The 14,626-nt window shown below is 28.3% G+C and overlaps 1 long non-coding RNA gene across 1 annotated transcript in view; it reads left to right on the top strand.

The window, feature by feature from the left end:
• Positions 1-14,626, top strand: part of LOC148303495 (uncharacterized) — a 106,056-nt gene that overhangs the window by 66,167 nt on the left and 25,263 nt on the right. Inside the window, exon 3 of the long non-coding RNA XR_015838478.1 lies at positions 9,404-9,442. This is a non-coding gene — a long non-coding RNA (uncharacterized LOC148303495). The remainder of the gene's footprint in view (positions 1-9,403; positions 9,443-14,626) is intronic.

Genomic DNA, 14,626 nt, shown 5'->3' with positions numbered 1-14,626 from the left:
TTTTTTAAGTTTTTATTAAAGTTTCATTTATTTTTACAAAATAAAAGCCATCTAAGGGCATAGAATCTTCATTACACCCCAAGATAGTACTCTAATACAATAAAATCTGACTTATTGTACCCAAAATAAGTTGAATTGGTACAATAATTTAAGCTAATTAGCCTTCAAGATTAAACTTCTACTTTATTTTTTACGAGTGTTATAAATAAAAGGGCTTAATAAAAACGTATAAAATTTCTAAACTTATCCCAAAACAATTTTCTACTAAATAAAGAAGAGCAAAGCAGATTTCACTTCAGTGTATTATGTCAACGTTCATTTTAGCAAATTGGGCCTTCGAGACACATTTTTACTTGTGTTTTGTCTTTCCGACAGCAAAATAAACACGTAACAATGAGTAAAAGTTCTCTTTTTATCTGAGAGTATTGTGACAAAACCGTGTCCAAAAGGGTCGATTTGTCATTGTGAACACACTATTGTTTGATTGTGAGCGCTGAAAGCGACATGTAGTACCACTAAGAAGATAAAACACGCTCACTCAAATTAGATACCTACTTCTAAAATTGTATGACCTAAGCAATGTTTATGGCATCTGAATATACTCGTATTCGCTATCGTAGAAAATAAAAATAAATTATTGAAATTTAACTAAGCGTATGAAAAACAACACAAAAAGTTTAGTTTATTAAAAATGTACAGGTAAATTATGATATCCAATTAGTGTTTTGCTCCGGACGTAATTAATTTGATATAAGAAAAACAGATAGAAAATTTTAATCATAAAATGTTATATTTTATAATTAAAGATGAAATTAAGATGGAATTACCAGATACTTTTTTAGGTAAATAAGAATTTCAGTCCTTAATTATGTGTATCTATGTAGCATAAAAATTAATTGGATGATGTAATGAGAGTAGAACAAATATTCGAACCAAACGATTTACGTTTTATCTCATTTATTTTAAATCCTTCAAGCTCGTATGTGAAATTTAATAAATAAATTTATATTTTTTACACTCGTACATTGTTTCCGTAGTATTCATAGTTTGCTACCATAGTGTTATGTATAGCTTTTTAGCTGCCATTCTGGAGATCCCAGGTTTAAATTCAAGTGGAGTTGAATTAAATGTAAAAATTTTTACTTTAATATTTATTGAATACTACCCCGGTTTGGTATTTAAAATGTAAGACTGATAACCTTACCTTTATATAGCTACTGATTATTTAAACGTTGCGTCAATTTGTTGCCAAATAAGGTAAGCTTATTAGCTTTTATACTTTCATTTAGCATTTCAACGTAGATGAAGAATAATAAGAAGTTTTAGGCATTTACTGGGCTTACGACCTGGTCAAAGTGATCATTTTACACACTTGTAACATTTACCAACTCTACATGATTGACAAACATACTACTCAAATTCTTATAATTGGAGATCATCCAGGTTTGTGACAAAGCATTTAAACACACAAAATGTTGTATCAGCTTTTTAATTAAATAATTTTCCCCAATTCCACGTAAAACTTTTAAATGTATTTTAACGGAAATTAATTCATTTTAATCCTCATCGTGCAGATATAATGATAACCATCATAGTATCAGAACCGAGCTTTCTCACGACTTACTATGATAAAAGTTTAAAATACTGCCTTATTAATGGTGACTATTGTTTTGTATGAAAATCCCTTTCATTTTCTCTATAAGTTGACTAAGTGCACATAATTCAATAATTTTCCCGTCGCTTACTTCACAAGTTGGGTTTGCACGTTTGGTGTAATCAATGGCAGATGAGTTAAATAATGTTGTGAGAAGCGCAGTGATAATAGATGATCGTGTTTGCCTATTGACCGAACTTTCAACATGCCTTCCGCATATCCCATAGAAATTAACTTAATGATAAATAACCTCATGTATGCATCGGGAAGAGTAACATGGCCATTACATCACACTGATGCAATGGTCCACGATTCATATGTGTTAACTCTGGGATATTAAGTAAGGGCTGCATCAGAGACATTTCATAGAAAATTTTAAATGAAATATTTTGCATTTTTTAGGAGTGCTAAATAAATTTCATTAAGCTACCAATGCATCTTTTTCTGTTATTATCGATATGTAAAATGTAAACATTTAAAGAGGCCTTTGATATCGGAGTACGTACGTCTCAAAACTAAATTACCTAACGAAATATATCTTACCTTACTCAAACTCAAGATATACCATTTAAACCCTGTTGGCCAACCCAAATTGTACCCAGAAACGCATTGACAACCTATGTTTTTCCAAAGGGTCATACATACAGATATTAAACAAAAATATAAACATATTTTTAATACGACGAATTTTATGCCGATTGATTTTTTTATAAGTACAATTTAAAAAAAACGAACGCAGGGGTAATCTGAAAGTATAATATAATCAGAGATATTGTGAAGAAAAAACACAATAAAAAAACAGTCTGGCAAAAAAGAATAATTGTTTCTGAAATCAAGCGATTCAGATCTGAACATGAAAAAAAAATCTTTCCTAAAAATTATCATTTTTTTATTCCATAAAAACTGGTTACCTTCATGTAAATAATAATCACCATCTACTTATTACGCAGTAAATCAATAAATCTAACGAGGAGAATTTCTAAAATTATATCAATAACCGATAATGCAATGTTTCCGTTAGAAATGATTAACGTTTGGTTTAATAAGTTAGGAAGTCGGAAAAATGAATGCAATTAATATCGATAACACAATTATCCAAACATAGCGTAACCAGTTTGTTATGTATTTTTTATGCTTATACTCACACGAAACTCAATTAACTAGTGATACTGGGTAATTAACTACTAACGTAACAAAGTTGACCTGTTGCTTCAGCAGAGAAAGTTCCAGAACTGAGAAGATGCTCGTTATTATGTATTGATAATTTTCTACAGAATACTGAGACCTTTGAATCCAGTTTTCATATTTGTAAACCGAAAGCAATAGAGTAGCATCACAAGTATTTGCATAAGAAAATTAAATGTACCAAATATGTTTATATTTGAAATAATTGGAAAAAACTTTGAAAAAAATATTTATACTTTTGTAACCAACCAAACCATTACGTCACTTCTCCGCAGAAACAGGCAGAGATAATAAAATGTCACACTACCATGTCTTTGCAAACATTTCTCACCTCTTCCACATTCGTGCATCTTCTCATAATTCCAACTCTTGACCTAATTACACCTGTTTTGTAATACTTCATAATGTCTCGGTCTTCCTCTGCTCTTATTTTCAACAACATTTGCCTCATAAATATATTTAACCATTCGTTTCTTGCTCATTCGTTCTACCTATCCAAAACATCTCATCACAATTTTCCTATTTTATTTAATTGTGGAATCCCAAAAATATGGATTATTTATAGTGGGAATGACTATCCATGACTATTCAAAAAGAGTGTTATTTAATTTATGCAATGTCATCGATTTTGCTGTAGATGACGAGTGATTTTTTCTATAGAATTATAAATAAAGTATATTCTAATCATTATATAAAAACTGTCGAATGCAGAAAAGCGTTGTTGGATAATGATGATATAAGCATCAAAACCTGTATCATCAATGCAAAAAACGAATCACATTATTTTTTTGAAGAATCAATGAATGAATTTATAAAATCTCACGTAAAAATATCAAAACAAACTATGTAAAATATTATCATATTAATTACTCAGGAACAATGACGGTTTGTTTTTTATCATCAAGTTTTTAGCAACGTATTTTTATAATGATGAAATTAATTCATACCTTAAAATTCTCTCAACAAAGCTCTACGAATCAAATAACATTGACATTCGATAACTAATGATGACATCATAGGAACATGCGAACACATCATCAATTGATGCTACAAGATTATGTAGGTACCTTTATTTATAGTACATTTGACTTTGAGAATTCCCCTGCGTTATAAAACATACATACATCATTGTTAGAATTAAGGTATTTGGTAACGATAGCAATAATATGACGTAAATCGTTTGTCATACATAAAACTACCAAATGGAAAACTCACAGAATACGACATAGACGTAATGTTGTTTTAATATTTAATTCACCTTTACTTGACCCAATATTATTTTATTTTCTTTAACCCCTATTTACACCCAATAATGGGCAGAGAACTACATTACATCAAAATGAAGTTAATCTGATCCATAATTATTTGAAGATAAGATGAATGGTCCTGTAACCCAAGATCCTGGATCTAGAATTGCAATTTATAATGAGATTTAGACGAAAATAAATAAATAATTTACTGTGAGGATAGTTACTGGCATATGGAAACTAAAATGGAAGAGTAGTAAGTAGGGGAAAGAGAATTGAAAAACAATATCTAGGATGCTCAATTTTATATACTTATACTCGTAGTAGGCTGTGAAAAACTAATTTATATGACTTATGATTTGTGTGACTTTTGATTGCCTCGGGATTACAATAATGATAACTTTTTTTGTAAAACTATTTGGGAAAAACCTGTTAAATCTATTACGTTAGTGTTATTGTTAACGCATTTATTTTACGAAAATTTCAACACCATGTGATGATTTTAATTGGTAGACATAAATATGTGAAATAAAATTAAAATATTGTAATTAATTAGTTCGTTAAAGAGTGTACATTAACTAACTGTAAGTATCAACATACAATTAAATTAATAAAACAAATATTAAAATGATGAGCATCAAGTACTCATACATATTGAATGAGACTATATTACACATATTATATGGCGTCCTTATTTTGTGTGAGTATTTCAAAATTTGTGTCGCTGTTAGTAAATTACTAGTATATTTATGAAAACTAAAAAAAACCTAGAAACGTAGAAAATTTAACGTTATATAGATAATAAGTATATTAACAAAAAGAAAAAGATATAAAAGGGATGAAAGAAAAGCAAATAGGGCAGTTTGAATTTACAATATATTTTTAGTTGGTAAATTTTATTTACCTTTGAATATTGATTTTTAATGTTACCGCAACAAAAATAATATTGTTCACGTATGTATATTAAAAAAAAACATTTTTAACGTAAAAATTATACGGAGGCTACATTTCCATATGTAAGTGCTCTAAAGGAAAAACATATTGACACATTCATATTATAATACGTTGTTTGTATAAATTTTGTTCAACTCTCACTCGAACAGCATTCTATACATATTTACATACGCTTATTATGTATAGTACATAATTCATTGTCTGTTGAATATATCTCATTGACATTGTAAGATATTGTAATAGATTTTTATGCCAAGGCTTCTGACAAATATGAAGACACAAATATTGAATTCTAAGTACCAACCGAAATATTAACACAAGACTATAAAGAGACACAAAATTTATTTTAAATGTATGGATCATCTGGTTTATTCATCAAAGAAAACCGAAATATATTTTTTTAAGTTAAGAATGCAGGTTATACATAACATTTTGAGCTCTATCCAGCATTAAGAAAATTTTATAAAAATGCTGATGAAAATTGATTCTTAAGTAAATGTGCCGAAAAATATTGTTGATTTTCTGGGGAAATCAAATAAAGTTTATTTTGCTTTAACTTTGTGGAAAAACATGTTGATTAAAATATTTAAAAAAAAAATGTGTTTATATATATATATATATATATATATATATATATATATATATATATATATATATATATATATATATATATATATATATATATATATATATATATATATATATATATATATATATATATATATATATATATATATATATATATATATATTTATTTTATTTTTTAAATTTTTTTTTTTAATAAAATTAAAATGCTAAATTGGCTTATTAGTCAATATTATTGACTAATAAGCCAATTTAATATATTTCCTTCCCATTAGTCCTACCATTTCGACCGTCAAAATACACTGGCGTTAACGTCGATATAGCGACGGTCGCGCTTTCAGAGTCGATTCTGATTACCATATCGCTAAATATCTTTTAAAAATTTATTAAATTTTTTATTTTCCTGATCAAAGAATCGGGACAGCAGGAATGAATACCTTGCATTCTCATAATTTACAATCAAATTGATACTGCGTCAATTCAATACGATGCCCAATGTACCGTAGAGTGCGGAAAATAATGTTGTTTTTGGCAATTTAAAAAATCCGAAGCATTTCACAATACTGTGAATTCCTTCAGTTCATTAACTTTAAAATTTCTAAATAACATATTGTGGATTAACTGGTTTGTGGCGTCACTTTGAGAAGCTAATTTTACTCAAGGTGGTCATGTATTTTGTGGAAATACTCTATTGTACTATTAACTGAAGTATTGTGGTAGTATGGATTAGTCATTACGTCAAACTAACGCAAGAATGTGAACATACGAACTGTTGTTGTGCATTTAAATTGACCGATGCGGTGAAGAAGTCGGTAAATCTGGGTCACTTCACACAAGTTCTGGTATTTTCTGGGCATGACTTTTGTTTTTCAAATGCATGAGCAGTGCTAACTCTCCCATGTTAGAATTACAAGACGGTATCATGTGAGATCGTTATGTTTTTAATTGCTTATTTATTGTAGTAATATTGTATATCTTTTGTTTCTAGTTAAAACTTTACAACTCTGTTATATTTTTCCAAATCTTGGTCAAATATTTTTTTTAATAATAAAATTTTTGTCATGAATATTTTTATAATATTTCTTCACGTATAAAATAACATTTTTTTATTATTTCAACGCTCTTATTCAGAGAGTATGTAATTTTTTTAAAGTATTTAATTACATTATCTATACTGATGATTCTTACATTTTTTATTTTCTAAAATTAAATATTTTGCAGTATCAAAATTTCCATACATCATGATCAGAAATTTTTATATGGAAAAAAAGTAAGATCGAATAAAAAAAATATAAAATGCGATCTTGTCCTTTATATTTATATGACGATTTTTTCTGTTTTTTTGTTTTCGTATATATTCTCTGTTTCGTCAAATCAGAATTAAATGGTAATAAAATGTGATTATAGTGAGAAAAAAAAGGTATTTCTTACTTGTGCAAATAAAGTATAACATTCACCATATTGAAAAAGAATCCTTAATCAACTTGTGCATATCGACAGTACAATGTATGTTTTATAAGCTTTTATGAGTATGGGTATGAATCCTTGACTACCTTAGATATTACTGGTAATTTCCTTTTCTACTCCTATAGTACTCATTACTTTATTTCCTATTGCAAACAGCAGTAATATCCTTCACCTGAGTTACTCCACTTACAGTGTCTGCATTCGGTGATACATATTCCACTCCTATGTGCATGAATGCGAATCTGAAGAGCAAGGAATGATCAAGTATAATGTGCGGTACCCAATGTACAATTTATACATATTTTTCTACAATCATAATTATCTTATATAATCTCATTGTCCTTGACAGAAGTGACAATCCAGGATTCGGATCTCACATACAAATAAAAGAGTTTCTGCTCAATAAATAGCTTCATTTTATCTTACCAATACATGTCTCTTGTGAAGTTCTAGTGATTCAAGCACAACGTTTCGAAAATGATTAATTAATATAGTAGGTACTTTCAAGAATTTGAGTAGTGTGGTTGTCAACAATGGGTAGAATTAGTGAATGTTACACGTGTGTAAAGTGATTATTTAAACCAGCCTATGGCGGTCGTCAGCCCCGTAAATACCCAGACTTCCATATTCTCCTTCATCTTTGATGAGATGTCAAAAAATAATAATTTCATTGTAGTTACCACGAATTGCGTGATAATATTATGAATATTACGAACTCGTTTGTTCTTTGTTTAAAAATTAAATTGAACACGTGAACCTGTAAGACAAGCAGTGTTTTATAATTCCGCCGTCGCGTGCGCAAACCGGTAAATAAATGATCCAATCGATGAACGAATTGTTAATTTCTAACTTATTATCGATCATTGATCTGTGCCTGGAAGTGTTAAATACCTGACCTAGTTATAGTCCACGATATTATGCATATCAAAGGGTTCAAACGGGTTTACTATGAAGTAGTGGTATAATGCACTTTAAAGAGATTCCTTTTTGGTTGGAGTATTCGCCTATCCGAGTTCGATTAAGGCTTGAATAATATTAAAGCTACTGAGATTAAAATACATGTATCAAAAATACTAATTTATTTTGCTTAGGAATTATATATTGTCATGAATATTATATATATATTAAGACACGTGAATACGAAAATGTTTGTTTTTTTTTAAATTTAATTTAATTTTTAATTATTTTAATATAATCTAAAAGTCATTGCTAGAGTAATTAAAAAAAAAATTGTGATTATTTAATGACATTAAAGATGTTTTGATGCAAGTTATAAATAACACAAAATCATATAAAACTGAAATATTAAAACTCATGAAACAACAAGCCTATAAAGAATCTTGCAAATACTTATGACAGTAGCTATCAAGAAGCATTCTGTCCTCCTTAAAAATTTTCACCATTGTATGTGTTCCTATTGTTTTCGACAAATAAAGCTGCCATTGCGGTCATAGGAGTGTTTTTTACCTGTCACAGGTAAATATAGCTGTATATAAAAACACCCGCGTATTCAAATGCAACTTTGTGTCAATTCCAAAGCAATCGATGAATAACTTTAGGCAATTTAAGATTTTGAACAAATGAATATTTCTAATATTATTTATTAACATACAAATATTCTTCTTCTTCTTCTTAATGTAGGCCTGTGGCCTGTTTTTAAGAAAGATTAGCCCCCCGCGATGACGATTTCCAGCTGTCAATCTATCTCTTTGGTGGTCAACACGAGAGTCGTCTACCGTGGGGTTAGCCATGCAGTGCAGTGGAAGGGAGTCTGGAGTTAGTTTTATTCTCTTAATTTTTTTTTTTAAAACGATTATTTGGTAAAACATTTATCAAAACGAAAAGCGTATATGCACAAAAAAATTCTTTTCGAAAGTTAAGTAGATCCTTATTTATTGTCTTTCCATTCAAAAATGCATCTCATAAATGCCATGACGTGATTAAAGTGAAAACATTCGATGATAAATTATCATTAACTTTTGCATGTTTACATATTTTCAAGGCATACTCAAAAGCCATGACCAATGATTATAAATTGCTAAACTGGTTTATGTCGAAAGCGAATCACAACGAGTTTGTATTTGTACCGGGTGTTCATAGCTGTTATACTGAAAAAAGTAAATATATTTATAAGAAATAAAGAAAACAAGAAAAAACCATTAAAAATATATATTTATGGAAAGTGAAAAATGAAGAAAAAAATGTTCACAGAACAAATATTTAAATTGCTAAAAAGTATTATGAATATGTGAAATGTCTTTCGTTTACACTAAATAAAACAAATTATTAAGTAAATCGTTTTTTTTTACAGGTCACGTTCGTGCTACAGGATCAATCTCGCAGACTGGAGGTAGGACATTTGCTACACATTGTTTTACTTAAAGAAATAAATATAATATAATATAAGGATTTTGACTCAATTCAGGACCCATTTAACATTTAGATACAATTTATTTTCAAAGATATTTGAAGTAATTTTAGTGATAAAAAGTAATTTTTATTATAAAAGAAAATTATTTGTGATTTGAAAAAATGTAAATACTTACTTATATCTTTAATTATATGAATAAAAAAGTCACGAAAAAATGTGTTTCTTAAAAAAGTACAAAATGAATTTCTTTAGTGTGTTGAAAATTTGTTTTCAAAAGTAGTATTGTTCGTTGCGCTGATTTTTTGGGTTAAACGTATTTTATTTATTTAAAAAAAAATTTTTTCGTCTTTTTCCTAATAATGGATTATTAAAAAAACTGCGACAAAAAACAGACTTAACGAAAATGTTACAACTGCAAAAAGACGTTAAAATCTATTTCTAACCCATTTTTTGCTGTATGATTACGTCAAGTCAAGACTAAAAATTCCGTTATACGAGTAGTTTTTTTTATGAGTAATCTATACATGGAGTTAAAACCTGCATGTTTTTTTCTGTTATTTCTAATAATACGTTAGTGCTAATTATAGATCGAAGTCATGATTGCCTCTCTTAAATTGAGATTCTCAATGTTAAATAAACAATTCAAACCACCTAGTTGTTTCAATGACCTGCTGCTCTTGTGTCTCGCCTACTGAGATTATTCACAAAGATTGACGATTATAAGCGCCATACTCGTCATAAACTTGATTTACCAACAGACCCTACTTAGTCAATCGTAATTGAAAACTATAAAAGAATAATAACACCACGGATTACATCAAATGAAGGAGTGCTCGGAGTTCCCGTGGAGTTTGAATTCTCAATGACGAATTTTGCATTCAACTGATCGGATGCTGTTAAATTTGAAAGTATAATATAAAACACACAAAGGACTTTAAATTATATATTGAAATCTACGCCTACATAACGTTACAATACATAATTTGAAAGCTAAAAAATGTTTAATTATTAAATTGTTTTCTTTTCGACGCTGAATTATTTATATGTATATATGTATATATATATTTCAAATTGAGACGATATATTTATCGTTTTTAAATTAAAAAATATAGAAATCTGAGCAAGGATTACGACTTAGCATTAACTGAGAAAATAATTCAATATGGATGTTCAGTAATAAGCAGAATGGTCATTGTTATACAAGTGCATAAAAAATACTTAAGCTATCCAAATGCTGGACCTGGAATAGACCAACTTTTATCTTTTTATCAACGTTTAGGAGCCAACCGTTGAAAAAAAATCTCAATTACATTAAACTTTCCAGTATTAGAAATTCATAAGTGTCCTTATGTGATTTCCAAAACAAACGGTAAAATAATTATCCTATGAAAAAGTTAGTTAAGCTTAAATGATTTTTTTTTTGCATTACACATACACTTTGTGTTTTTTTACTTAAAACATATTTTGAAGTTTTGAAATTCTAGAGTCATATTTAAATAAATAAATTTGTCACAAATTCATGATTACAAATTTATAAGTAGTTAGATATTTTATAAAACAAAGTAAATTTTTATCGCCAATTTAATATTATCTTTTAGGTACGAATATTTAAAAAATAATAATAAATTAAGTAACAGTTGTGCGGGACCACCCGTTGTTGCATATCGCCCACAGAATATTATGTCCACAGTCGATATAGCCGGCCGGGCGTCGTACTCGGCAAGCAGTGACCCTAACCCTGATTGGTCGCTCAAGACCAACGGCCGGTCAGCGCTCTGTGCGGGTCCATTTCGCCGCGTGGCCGCGTGGGTGCTGCTTACTAACTATCAATATGCCATTCAGGATCAACGCCTTTGCATTTCTAAGTGTGGAGGTCCTCACCAAAACGTTACATTTCCATTATAAATGATTTTAAGTAATCAGGAATTCTAGCTTGTAAATTGTTACGTTTTGGTGCAATTTAATTAATGATTTCATATTGGTTTAATACAGGATTGGTCACGTTTTGTCGCAACTTTAATTAACATTTCGATAGAATTTAGTTAACATAACAGATTTGCATTTAAATTATTTTTTTGCAATATTGGAAACGTAAGTTTTTGGTGAGGACCTCCACAAGTATAATCACATTTTTAAAGTCCCATAACGTGATTATCGGATTTTGGTCACCAAAGAGGCGGCTGAATTATAACATACTACATAATACGGGGTGAATGTTCACATTATGCCAAGTAACTGCCAATATTTATTGCTAATATTTAGCTTTAATTTTTAAAATATTTAAAAAAAAAACAAATAATCTGTGTATTGGTTTTTGCATTTCCTTACCGTGACAGAGCTCTTGGGTTCGATTACCTAGGGGGTTAAAATTAATATAAAGGGATTTTCTTTAAAATATTTATTAAATACACTCTGGACTGGTACTTGAAGCGCAGGACTAATCATCTTGACTTCATGTAATGAAAAATTAAGATAATCCTACTTCAATATGTTGCTGTGCCCTTTGAACTATTTGGTGCGGATTATAGTAAGATTATTAGCTAAGGTAAAGAAGGTTAACAATATCTATACCGTTCTACTTTATTAAGTAAAAAAAAAAGTTGCACCGGAATTACTGATGGAATTAATTTTAATTACATTCTTTCTTTAATCGCCATTTTTTGGTAGCATTACAAAGCTACGGTTATTCATATGATATTTGAAGAGGATGATATATATATATATATATATATATATATATATATATATATATATATATATATATATATATATATATATATATATATATATATATATATATATATATATATATATATATATATATATATATATATATATATATATATATATATATATATATATATATATATATATATATATATATATATATATATATATATATATATATCCTTCCAGTCCAAACGGTTACGTAATGGACATCTTCCCATCTTGGAGTTTTAAACCTGTTTAGAATCCGTGGTCATAAAAAATTCTACAGGTTTTAAACATTAAAAGTGTGTAATAAATTTTGCCTTCGATGTGTGAGTTTTCCTGAATATTTAAAAATAACAACCTAAGTGGGTTGAATCTGCCTAAAAATTTATTAATGGATACTATAAAATTGATTTGGGTTATAAACAAAGATTTGTAAACAAGGATATGTAAAAATATTATGGAGTTGATTAGTGGAGTTGGTTGAGTTGAAACCGATTAAAAAAAATTGTTTAAAAAGGGAAATAAATAACTTGAATCAATATTAATTTGGTACATGTCAAAATAAATTAAAATATTATTGTAATATACTCGTCTATTTATAATCGTATTCCCGATAACGAAACATCTTCAATATAAAAAATTTCCATAAAAATATTGTTCTTTTTTTATATTTTATCGGAAAATTTATTTGTAAAATAAACAAAAAATCGAAAATAAAATCATTAAAAAAATTATGTACGTAAAATCTGTCTCGACAAGGAACTTTCGCGACATGTCAAATTGTTGAGAAAAAATTATACTGCCCAATTAATTATATTTTAATTTAAAAAAGCGCTTGATGCGCAAAATTATATGGCATAAATTTTGTCAGTCTTTTAAAGTCCCGGTAAACTATTAATAATAATCCACAGTAATTCAACGTAGTTAGTCACTTCTTTTTTTTTCTTTTTTTTTAATCTGTAACATTGATATCAACAAATCCAACTTTTTTTTAATCCTTTTTGTGATCAATATAGATGCGCATTAACGAAATGAATTGACTAAACTTAGTTAGTTAAGTCACTTCATTTCGTTAATGCGCATCTATATTGATCACAAAAATGATTTAAAAAAAGTTAGATTTGATAAAATCAAAGTTACAGATTTAAAAAAAATCTCATGTAAAACTAAAACACATCAGAAGTTTTTCCGTTTGTTCCGATTTATCAAGCTCTATGATAACCCTGTTGGGCATGAAATAGGGATGTCATGGATTGTAGAAAAATGAATAACGGGTGCCTAAAAAATTTACCACATAATAAATAACCGTGTTATTTTTTCAACCATTGAAAAAGACATGACGACAGACGACGGACAAGCAGACAATCAATTTACTTCGCTATTAAATCCGGATGCTAGGTTTCCTATACATGAAAAGCGCATTATAATTTTATATGAATTACGCAATAGATAAAGCAGTCTGAAAAAATACAAAGAGGTTAGATAGAGGTGCGGAAGTGAAAGTGAGAAGTCGTAAGGTGAGGTGGTCGAGATTTCTTTTATTTTGAGAAGAAATGTGTTTCTAAATGTCCGGTAATGAACGACTATTTTATGCGCGGATGGATTTTTGATGCCTCATCTTTTGTAAACTTCGTTAAGAATTAAGTCGTCATAATTGAATAAATTACGAAACTATTATATAAGAGTTGTTCCCAAGCCGCATCAAGTATTGTTTGTTTCATAATACTTAACCAAAACTAATGAAATTCGATCGCATTGATTGCGTATCATAAATTACAACGTAAATTACGTGATAATCTTACGTTAATTAAAAATAATTAACGAAACACTTATATTTGCGTTACAACAAAATATAAGTATGATATTCGATCTAAATTATTTCGATAAAGTTTTGTTATAAGGTTTGTACTGACTCTGATAACAACATCAGCCATATTACCACAAGGCAATGTGATTAAAAAATTAATGAGTAGTTTTTACATTAATTCTTACCCTTATTAAGTCTTATTTTATCTGCATATCATATTATCAGATAAAGGATTTATATGTTATAAATGTGAAATATCATTTGTTGTATTATATATATATATATATATATATATATATATATATATATATATATATATATATATATATATATATATATATATATATAATGTATGTTTCTGTGTATACACAGAAGAAGTTATGGCAATTGAATAGTTTCGTACTTACGAAAAACATTTTTCCCTCTGTACTATAAAGTAACATAATTGTCTTTATAACATGACAGTAAATTGTCTTTATATTTTTTAATTTTAATTTGAGGCTACTTAGCACCTTTTTGGTGAAATGTAAAACCTTAAAAAAATAATCTTACGAATATCGCCGTATACATGTCTGTAGAGCTCTTTACGTGACTCCAAAACACTTTTTACATACTCTTTCTGTAGTTTACTGGCTGCAAGC

The sequence above is a fragment of the Brachycentrus maculatus genome, unplaced genomic scaffold (assembly GCF_059751285.1).
Source record: "Brachycentrus maculatus isolate JH-2025_06_01 unplaced genomic scaffold, ASM5975128v1 h1tg000366l, whole genome shotgun sequence".
Taxonomy (NCBI): Eukaryota; Metazoa; Arthropoda; class Insecta; order Trichoptera; family Brachycentridae; genus Brachycentrus; species Brachycentrus maculatus.
Note: the sequence above shows the minus strand (reverse complement) of the source record. Positions and strands in the feature narration are given on the sequence as shown.